Here is a 10,558-nt window from a genome sequence, read left to right on the forward strand (position 1 = left end):
CACCTTCATATGTGTCTGGGTTAATGTGAGGTTCATAATCCTCTTCATTGTGGGGAGGTAGTCTAACACGTGGTGGCACTTCATAAACGACATCCCAACCATTCAGATTTGGATAAGTTTGGCACTCCCACAGTAGATAGAAAACTTGGGTCGCTTGTTGAGCCATAATATAGACATCAGGAACATCTAAATGGGTGCTTTGTTTGATTTCGACTAGCCCTATATGTTCATGAGTCCTTCTAGTCTCCTTCGGCTGGAACCAGTAACATTTGAAGACTACGACGTTTGGTACGTTTTGACCATAGAATAGAAGTTCATAAATTGCTTCAACTCTCCCATAATACTCGATACCTCCATCGCCGATAGCAGAGACACAACAACTTGTAGACTTTCGGTCGGCCATAAATAGCTCTTTGCTATAGGTACAAAAGTGATGCCTGTTGATGTCGAATTTGTCAAATGAACGGGCCTTAAAGTCAAAACCATTAGTGAATTGTCTCAATTCAGCGTCCATAGACTCTGAATTAGCCTACAAGTTCAATACGAAAGGATTGTTGCATTAGCCGCAAATTAGATGAAGAAATGAGAATGGTCTAGTGGAAATTACCGTTTGTTTGAACCAAGAGATGAAACCAGGAAAGCCGCCTCCTTGCTTCGCGAGGAGCTCATACTCTTCGATGGATTCCTTTTGGATCACCGCTCCATCCAAGAATTTGGTGATGTATCGACTGTATCAAAAAATATCTGGGAATAAGAGTAGTTCAAAGGAATTAGAAGTTGCGAAACAATGTACTGCAAGAACTTACTCGATGTACGGCCGCACTTCTGTTAGGTTGGTGAAGATTGCTACCTCTTGAGCATGCGTTGGTTTTCCCTTGAAGAGGAAAGGGTGATGCAGCAAAGTAGCGAAAGTATTTCCCTCAGTTTTTGAGAACCAAGGTAACAATCCAGTAGGAGGTAACACGCAAGTCCCTAGTACCTGCACAAACAAACAAGAACCTCGCAACCAATGCGATAAAGGGGTTGTCAATCCCTTCACGGTCACTTACGAAAGTGAGATCTGATAGAGATAATAAGATAAATATTTTTGGTATTTTTATTGTATAGATTGGAAAAAGAGATTGCAAAATAAACAACGATAGAAATAGCAAGTAAATAGGAGAATAGTATGATGGAAGATAGACCCGGGGGCCGTAGGTTTCACTAGTGGCTTCTCTCAACATAGCAAATTCTACGGTGGGTGAACAAATTACTGTCGAGCAATTGATAGAAAAGAGCATAGTTATGAGAATATCTAGGCATGATCATGTATATAGGCATCACGTTCGTGCCAAGTAGACTGAAACGATTCTGCATCTACTACTATTACTCCACACATCGACCACTATCCAGCATGCATCTAGAGTATTAAGTTCATAAGAACAGAGTAACGCATTAGGCAAGATGACATGATGTAGAGGGATAAACTCAAGCAATATGATATAAACCCCATCTTTTTATCCTCGATGGCAACAATACAATACGTGCCTTCTTGCCCATGCTGTCACTGGGAAAGGACACCGCAAGATTGAACCCAAAGCTAAGCACTTCTCCCATTGCAAGAAAGATCAATCTGCTACCTCTTGAGCACTCCATTGGTTTTCCCTTGAAGAGGAAAGGGTGGTGCAGTAAAGCAACGTAAGTATTTCCCTCAGTTTTGGAGTACCAAGGTATCAATCCAGTAGGAGACCACGCGCGAGTCACCTCGTGCCTACACAAACAAATAAGAACCTCGCAACCAACGCGATAAAGGGGTTGTCAATCCCTTCACGGCCACTTGCAAGAGTGACATCTGATAGAGATGATAATAATAAGATAAGTATTTTTGGTATTTTGATGATATAGATTGAAAGTAAAGATTGCAAAATCAAATAGATTGGAAACTTGTATGATGGAAAATAGACCCAGGGGCCATAGGTTTCACTAGTGGCTTTTCTCAATATAGCATAAGTATTACAGTGGGTGAACAAATTACTGTCGACCAATTGATAGAAAAGCGAATAATTATGAGAATATCTAGGCATGATCATGTATATAGGCATCATGTCCGCGACAAGTAGACTGACTCCTGCCTGCATCTACTACTATTACTCCACACATCGACTGCTATCCAGCATGCATTTAGAGTATTAAGTTCATAAGAACAGACTAACGCCTTAAGCAAGATGACATGATGTAGAGGGATAAACTCATGCAATATGATGTAAACCCCATATTTTTATCCTCGATGGCAACAATACAATACGTGTCGTTTCCCTTTCTGTCACTGGGATCGAGCAGCGCAAGATTGAACCCAAAGCTAAGCACTTCTCCCATTGCAAGAAAGATCAATCTAGTAGGCCAAACCAAAATGATAATTCGAAGAGACTTGCAAAGATAAACCAATCATACATAAAAGAATTCAGAGGAGATTCAAATTTTGTTCATAGATAAACTTGATCATAAACCCACAATTCATCGGATCTCGACAAACACACCGCAAAAGAAGATTACATCGAATAGATCTCCAAGAGAATCGAGGAGAACTTTGTATTGAGATCCAAAGAGAGAGAAGAAGCCATCTAGCTACTAGCTATGGACCCGAAGGTCTGAAGTAAACTACTCACACATCATCGGAGGGGCCATGGAGTTGATGTAGAGGCCCTCCATGATCAATGCCCCCTCCGGCAGAGCTCCAGAAAAGGCCCCAAGATGGGATCTCTTGGGTACAGAAGGTTACGGCGGTGGAAATAGGGTTTCGTGGTGCTCCTGTTTGCGGGGTATGTGAAAATATATAGGAGGAAGAAGTAGGTCGGTGGAGCAACGAGGGGCCCACAAGGGGGGAGGGCGCACCTAGGGGGTAGGCGCGCCCCCTGCCTCATGGCCGCCTCGTTGATTGCTTGACGTCCACTCTAAGTCCTCGGGATCACGTTTGTTCCAAAAATCATGTTCCTGAAGGTTTCATTCCATTTGGACTCCGTTTGATATTCCTTTTCTACGTAACACTGAAATAGGCAAAGAAATAGCACTTTGGGCTGGGCCTCCGCTTAATAGGTTAGTCCCAAAAATAATATAAAAGTGTAAAATAAATCCCATTACCATCCAAAACAGATAATATAATAGCATGGAACAATCAAAAATTATAGATACGTTGGAGACGTATCACAATTTAGTAGGCCAAACCAAACTGATAATTCGAAGAGACTTGCAAAGATATTAAATCATGCATAAAAGAATTCAGAGAAGAATCAAATATTGTTCATAGATAATCTTGATCATAAACCCACAATTCATTGGATCTCGACAAACACACCACAAAAAGAATTACATAGATCTCCAAGAGAATCGAGGAGAACTTTGTATTGAGATCCAAAGAGAGAGAACAAGCCATCTAGCTAATAACTATGGACCCGAAGGTCTGTGGTAAAATACTCACACATCATCGGAGAGGCTATGGTGTTGATGTAGAAGCCCTCTGTGATCAATTCCCCCTCCGGCGGAGCGCCGTAAAAGGCCCCAAGATGGGATCTCACGGGTATAGAAGGTTGCAGCGGTGGAAATAGGGTTTCGTAGTGCTCTCGGATGTTTTCGGGGTATATGAGTATATATAGGCGAAAGAAGTAGGTCGCAGAGCCACGACGGGCCCATGAGGGTGGGGGCGCGCCTACCCCCTGGGTGCGCCCTCCTGCCTCGTGGCCGCATCGTTGCTTCCTTGACGTCCACTCCAAGTATCTTGGATTGCGTTTGTTCCAAAAGTAACTCTCCCGAAGGTTTCATTCCATTTGGATTCTGTTTGATATTCCTTTTCTGCGAAACACTGAAATAGACAAAAACAGCAATTTGCACTGGGCCTTTAGTTAGTAGGTTAGTCCCAAAAATAATATTAAAAGGTATATTAAAGCCCATTAAACATCCAAAACAGATAATATAATAGCATGGAACAATCAAAAATTATAGATACGTTGGAGACATATCAAAGATATACAACGAAATGGTCCGCCGTTCTTTGACATCCAACGATATTGGTTTCGAAGCACCAGCTGGTGCGAGATTCCCTTTGAATAGGATGAGGTTGGATCCACCTTTTTTATGGTCGCCAGCATTGTACCGAGGCTTCGGATTATGCAAATGAAGATTTTTGCCTTCGTAGTGTGCTGTCACAAAGTTTGCCACCTCCTCAGTAATGAATGCCTCGGCCATCAATGCTTCAATTCTACGTTTATTTTTACATATTTCTCGGAGAATCTTCTGCATCCTCTCAGTTGCGTAGCACAAACAATTTTGCACGCCCCCGCCCCCCAATCTTCCCTCGGCCGGGAGATGCAAAATCAAGTGTTGCATTGGATTAAAGAAGCCCAGCGGAAAGATCTTATCTAACTTGCAGATCAACTCCGACGCCAACTCTTCCATTTCTTCTAGCACGGCAAGCGATAGTTCTTTCGCATAAAGAACACGGAAGAAATAGCTCAGCTCTGCCAGTACAAGCCATTCATCCTTAGGGATGAAGCCACGCAACATCACCGACATTACCCGCTCAATCCATATGTGCCAATCATGTCTCTTGAGACCAAATATTTTCAAATTGTCAAGACTCACTCCCCTCTTTAGATTCGCTGCATACCCATCGGGGAACATAAACTGCATTTTCACCCACAAGATAATTTCCCTCATAGTTGGCCTTCCAAGATTGAACCATGCCTTTGGCTTCGTCCAGTTCTGCTTTCCTTTCGGTTCTTGCATGTTTTGTAAGGTCTATGACATAGCGCCTCCTGATCGACTCTAGCCTTAGTATTATCCTTTGACTTCCCCTCTATGCCGAACAATGCACCAAAAAGTGCCTCAGTGATATTCTTTTCAGTGCGCATCATGTCGATGCTGTGTGGGCAAAGGAGGTCTTTGAAGTATGGCATATCCCACAAGCATGTCTTATGAGTCCAGGCGTGTTTCGAATTATACCCCTTGAAATACCTTGGACTCTCTGGATATGGCTCGAGAATGTTTAACTGATCCAGGGTCACCTGGCCTGTCAATGGAGGTGGTGTAGAGTTTTTGACAACTCTACCTTTCATGAAGTTCTTGTTATCTTTCCTGCACTTATGGCGAGGATCCAGGAACTATCTATGCAAGTCGAATCAAGACAACTTGCGACCCGCCTACAGCCAATGAAACTCAAGAGTTGTCTCGCATGTGGGGCACGGGAACCTTCCATGCACACACCAGCCAACATATAGCGCATACGCCGGCAAATCATGCGTCGAGTACATATACCAGACACGCATTATGAAGTTCTGTGTGTTAAAGGCGTCGTGTGTCTTGAACCCATCATCCCAAGCTTCTTGCAATTCGTCCTTAAGTGGTTCACTACTAGGAAAAGGCCTACTAGTGGCGCACCAGTTTTGCCTACTAATGGCGCACTACTGGTGTGCCACTAGTACCACGCCACTAGTATTTTTTACTAATGGCGCACCACTGGTGCGCCATTAGTATAGGCCACGGTGCGGCATTAGTATAGGCCACTGGTGCGCCATTAGTATAGGCCACAGTGCGCCATTAGTATTTTTGAATTTTGAAGGTAGGAAAATAGTAGTGGCGCACCGTCTAACCCCCACCGTGTGCCATTGCTATTTTTGAATTTTGAATTTGGATCTGGATCGTGATTTTTTGCCCATTTTTTGCTCATTTTTTGGCACGATATTATTTCAAATTTTGTTCCTGTTTTTGGATCTTGTACGTTCTTTTGCCGTGTTCTTTTGCCGGAGAGGAGTACACCGGAGACGAGGAGGAGGAGGTCACCGGAGAGGCGCTTGCCTGCATCGCCGAAGAGGAGGAGGAGGTCGCCGGAGAGGAGGAAGGAGAAACCATGAGGGGATGGGAGGAGAGGAGGGAGGAGGAGCTCACCAGAGAGGAGGGAGGAGGAGCTCACCGGAGAGGAGGGAGGAGGAGCTCACCGGAGAGGAGGGAGGAGGAGCTCACCGGAGAGGAGGAAGGAGAAACCGTGAGGGGAGGGGAGGGGAGGAGAGGAGGGAGGAGGAGGTCGCCGGAGAGGAGGAGGAGGAGGAGGTCGCCGGAGAGGAGGAGGGTAGTATGGTGGAGGAGAGAAGGGAAGATGGAGTGGAGGAGAGGAGGAGATGGAGTGGAGGAGAAGAATGAAGAGGTAAGGAGGAGAGGACCACGCCTAGCCATATATACGACAATAGTAATGGCGCACCGCGGGCAGGTGCGCCATTACTTATTTTTTTATTTTTTATTTATTTTGAATTTTGAAGGCGGGAAGATACGAATGGCGCACCATGGGCAGGTGCGCCATTAGTAACTTTTTTTTATTTTTTTGACTTATTTTGAATTTTGAAGGCGGGAACATAGTAATGGCGCACCATGGGCAGGTGCGCCATTAGTAAGTTTGAATTTTTTTTGAATTTTTTTGCCTCTCTAGATCTTAAAAGCCCCGTATCTTTTTTCTGTTAGGTTTTTGAGGATTTTAAAAATGTTTAACATGGTTCCCCCGGTTAAATTCGGATGTAACTTTTCGAGTAGATGATTTTTCATATAAAAACTATTTCATCCGAGTTCGTATGCAAAAGTTATGCCCATTTTACAAATTCTCGAGAGATTTTGCAAATAAAGTCGAGATTCATATTTGTAAATTTTCACAACAACTAGACCACATGTCACACGGGAAACTTATTTTCTTTTTTTTGACATTTCCATCATTTTTTTATTTTTTTTAAAACTGAAAAGGCGGTCCACCGGGGGGGGGGTGCATTCGGTCGAAGTGGTGGCCAAGTTACTAATGGCGCACCGTGGGACTAGTAATGGCGCACCACTCCCACGGTGCGCCATTAGTAGTTTTGAAAAAATTTTAATTTTTTTTACTAATGGCGCACCGTGGATGTGGTGCACCATTAGTATTTGCATACTAATGGCGCACCAACACATGGTGCGCCATTAGTATTTAGTAATGGTGCACCACATGTACAGTGCGCCATTAGTGTCCATATTGGCTATAGCTATTTTTGTAGTAGTGGTTGCATGTACACATTCATATTCTTCCCCGGATAGTTCGGCTCTGGAATTATCAACATCAGGAAAATGTTCTTTCTTTGCATAATCTCTCTGGGGGCAGATTGAGTGGAAATACAAATACGGGCCAACAACTGTATTGGGTTGCCATCAGACTAAACACACTGAACCCAGCCGTGCTGATGCCGACTCGAGGATGCCTTGGATCTGCTACTTTTTCCGCATATAATGCATCGAAGCACTTCCACGCTTCACCATCCGATGTGTGTACCATCATCAGATTCCCATCTGCATCTAGTTCGGTTCTTTTACCCATTTTGTGCCATGTCATCTATCTAGCCGTCTCTTCGACCATGAAAAGACGTTGAAGTCTTGGTACAATTGGCATACACTGAAGAACATTAACCGGGATTTTGGTCTGCGTCTTCTCACCAATACTGTTGTCTACCACAATATACCTGGAAGACTTGCAAATGGGACAATAGTTCAAGTCCGCATACTCAAGCCTAAATAAGGCACATCCTTTCTCACAGGCATGTATCTTTTCATAGGACATCTTAAGAGCCCGGAGGATTTTGTCTGACTGGTACAGGTTTGCAGGCAGTATATGGCCTTTGGGTAGAAAGCGTCTAAATACTGTCATCATCGCGTCGTAGCATTCTCTGCCCAAGTTGAATTGAGTCTTCAGAGCCATTACTTGTGAGATGGCATCCAGCTAACAATGCTTAGTTTGCTCGTGAAGAGGACGTTTTGAAGACTCCAACATTTCCTTGAAGGCCTTTGCAGATTCCTCCATCTCTTTGTCCGAATCCCGAGCATCATCAAAGTTTTGCACCATGTCTTCCATCCCGGTACCATGCTCTTCGGTGCGACGATGAACCACCTCAGCTCTGGCATGTTGGGAAGACTCACCATGAAATGTCCACACTATATAATCGGGCATAAATCCACTCTTCTGCAGGTGTTTGCCCATTTCCTCTTGTGTCCTCTTTTCCCAATTCTTGCACCGGACACAGGTTTTTGTTAACCATTCATTAGTAATCTCTTTCTGACTAGTGCGACCGGTGTACATCCATGCACGATCACTCATTTTGCTTAGCTACTGGATAGACAAGAAATATATATAATTTAGCTTGTATATTCATCGAGTAATCTAGTTTGTCAATTTTATTATGTCCATGCAACTGTGACGCCCCAAGACCGGAGCTTCAGATGGCTTCCAGGGTTTTCGGGTTTCGTCATGTGTTTTGTTTGGTTCTTTGCGTTCAGCTTTGCATCATGTTATCATACCACCATGTCATTTTCTTTTTCTTAACTCAACCAAATAAAATCGGATGGATATTCGGTCCATTTAAATCGAGGGATATTCACATGGTGAAATTCTCTTTATAACATATCTCCCAATATGTATAGGGAGGTAAAATAAATATTCCATTCTTTAGGAATCGACCACAACACAATCACAATATAAATCCCTTGGGTTCTTTTGCTTCTAGTTTCACCTCCAAACCTTGGCAATAGTTCTTTCTCCATTTTTTGAGGGTCCTCCTAAACCCTCAACATTTTTGTACACCCCTTTAGCCTAGCCCCCATTCAATCTCTTTTGGCTCAAGTCAAATAAGTTTGAATTTAAATTCTCATAACTTGTCGGAACTATTTTTGTTGAGGTGGAAATATTCCATAAAGTCATACAAAAATGTTCCATAATTTTGTTCTTCTCCATGGCCTCTTCTCTTAATTATTTTTGGCCTATCTCTTTTGCTCAAAAGAGAAATTAAGAGAGAGAGAGAGGGAGCCCTGCTGGCCGGCCCATCTGTAGCCTAGTCCGGCCCAAACCTCCCCTGGTCCAGGCCGGCCCAACAGACCCCTGGAAGCCCAACCGCGCTCCCTCCCGCAGCCCACTGCTAACCCTAGCCGATCGCAACCTCCCTCTCCTCACGATCCCACTCCTCCTCGTTTCCTCGCGACGCCAGGGAACCGCTAGCCCGATCCATCTCTCCCATGATCCCATCTCCTTCCCTCCAGCGCCCGCGCCCACGCTCCTCTCTCCTCTCGCCCGATCCATGGCCTCTCCCTTCCTCTCGCTGCCCCCTCATCTCGTTTGTGACAGGAGCAGCAGCTCACATGGCCGCCAGCCCTGCAGTGCCAGGCGGGCCCGCCGCCGCCATCGCGAACCTGCGCCACCGCCGGCTACCGTCGCCCCTGCTTCTTCCTCGTCACCGGCGACTCGTGTCGTCCTGACGACAGCTAGACGACCGCTGCTCCGCTTCGCCTCGCAAGCTCCCTCCGATGTCTTGCCTCACCTCCTGCATCCCTCTGCAGCGCCAGGCCACAAGCGCGCCTCCTCCTCGCCGAGTACCCATCGCTCGAGTGCTCGAGGAGATGAGCTCCTCGAGCACCTGTGCCCCGCACCCGGCGTCCTCTGCGCCCAGCAGGAGCCCCAGCACCGGTCGCCCTACAACTGCGAGCACCACTCCCTCCGGCGCGTCTTAGCCTCTGCTTCCGGCGACCTCGACCTCCCCTACGACAGCCCCCTGCATCGAGCAGCAGTAGCTCGACCGCTGCGCATGACCCTGTGTTTGACCCCGGGAGAACTTTTGTGTCTTTTCGCAACATCGTGTCTTCTTTTTGGATCACGCCAAGATCAGGGCCCTAGTACCACGACGACCGACGCAAGTTACGCTACCGTCGCGAAAACCCGAGACGAAGTACCCCGACGGTTCGTCGAGACCGGCAAGTCACAAGATTGTCCTGGATATCGTCAAGTACCACGATGACCCTGGAAGACCTCGGATTCACCAAGTTCCCACGATGACAAGTGTGACCCTTCGGATGCGCCAAGTTCGTCTACAAAAAAATGCCTCATGTCGGCAAGACCCGTAAGTCGGACCCCGAACGTTCGACGTCTTGTGGACCGTGTACCACTACCGTCGCCCCGAAGACGTTGGAGTCATCAAGTACCTCTCCGAAACGAACATGAACGACTACCGTCGCAAGAACGGGACTGGAAATTCCGAAGACCCCAAGTACCACGACACCGATGACATGAACGTCTATGGAAACTCGTGCAACGATAAACATGTACCACTACCGTCGCCGAGATCGCGAGAACCTCTACCGTCGACTCTAGAGCGTGCGAGAACGACTACTTCCACTACCGCCGTCGTGAGAACGTCTACTTCCTCTACTTTGCACCGAACGTGAACTGTCCGCTTGAATGTTTCAAAGGTATAACCTCGAGACGACGTCCGTGAACGAATGCTTGCGATGTTTGAGATACTCGTGTTTGCACCGTGCCCAATTTGCCACTCGTTTCCTTGCTGCCAACTCGTGGGACACCCGGAATCCGGGATCGCCCCACCATCTTTTGCACGCATCCGCACACTTCTCATTTGCATCGGTATCTCTATCGAGTTACCAGAACCGGAACGCTGTCGTGGCACCATTTTCGTTATCGTTGCCGTGGCACCCCTTTCCTTTCCACCACGATGACAAATGCTTCATAATGCTTTTATCTACT

The sequence above is a fragment of the Triticum urartu genome, chromosome 1, assembly GCF_003073215.2.
Source record: "Triticum urartu cultivar G1812 chromosome 1, Tu2.1, whole genome shotgun sequence".
Taxonomy (NCBI): Eukaryota; Viridiplantae; Streptophyta; class Magnoliopsida; order Poales; family Poaceae; genus Triticum; species Triticum urartu.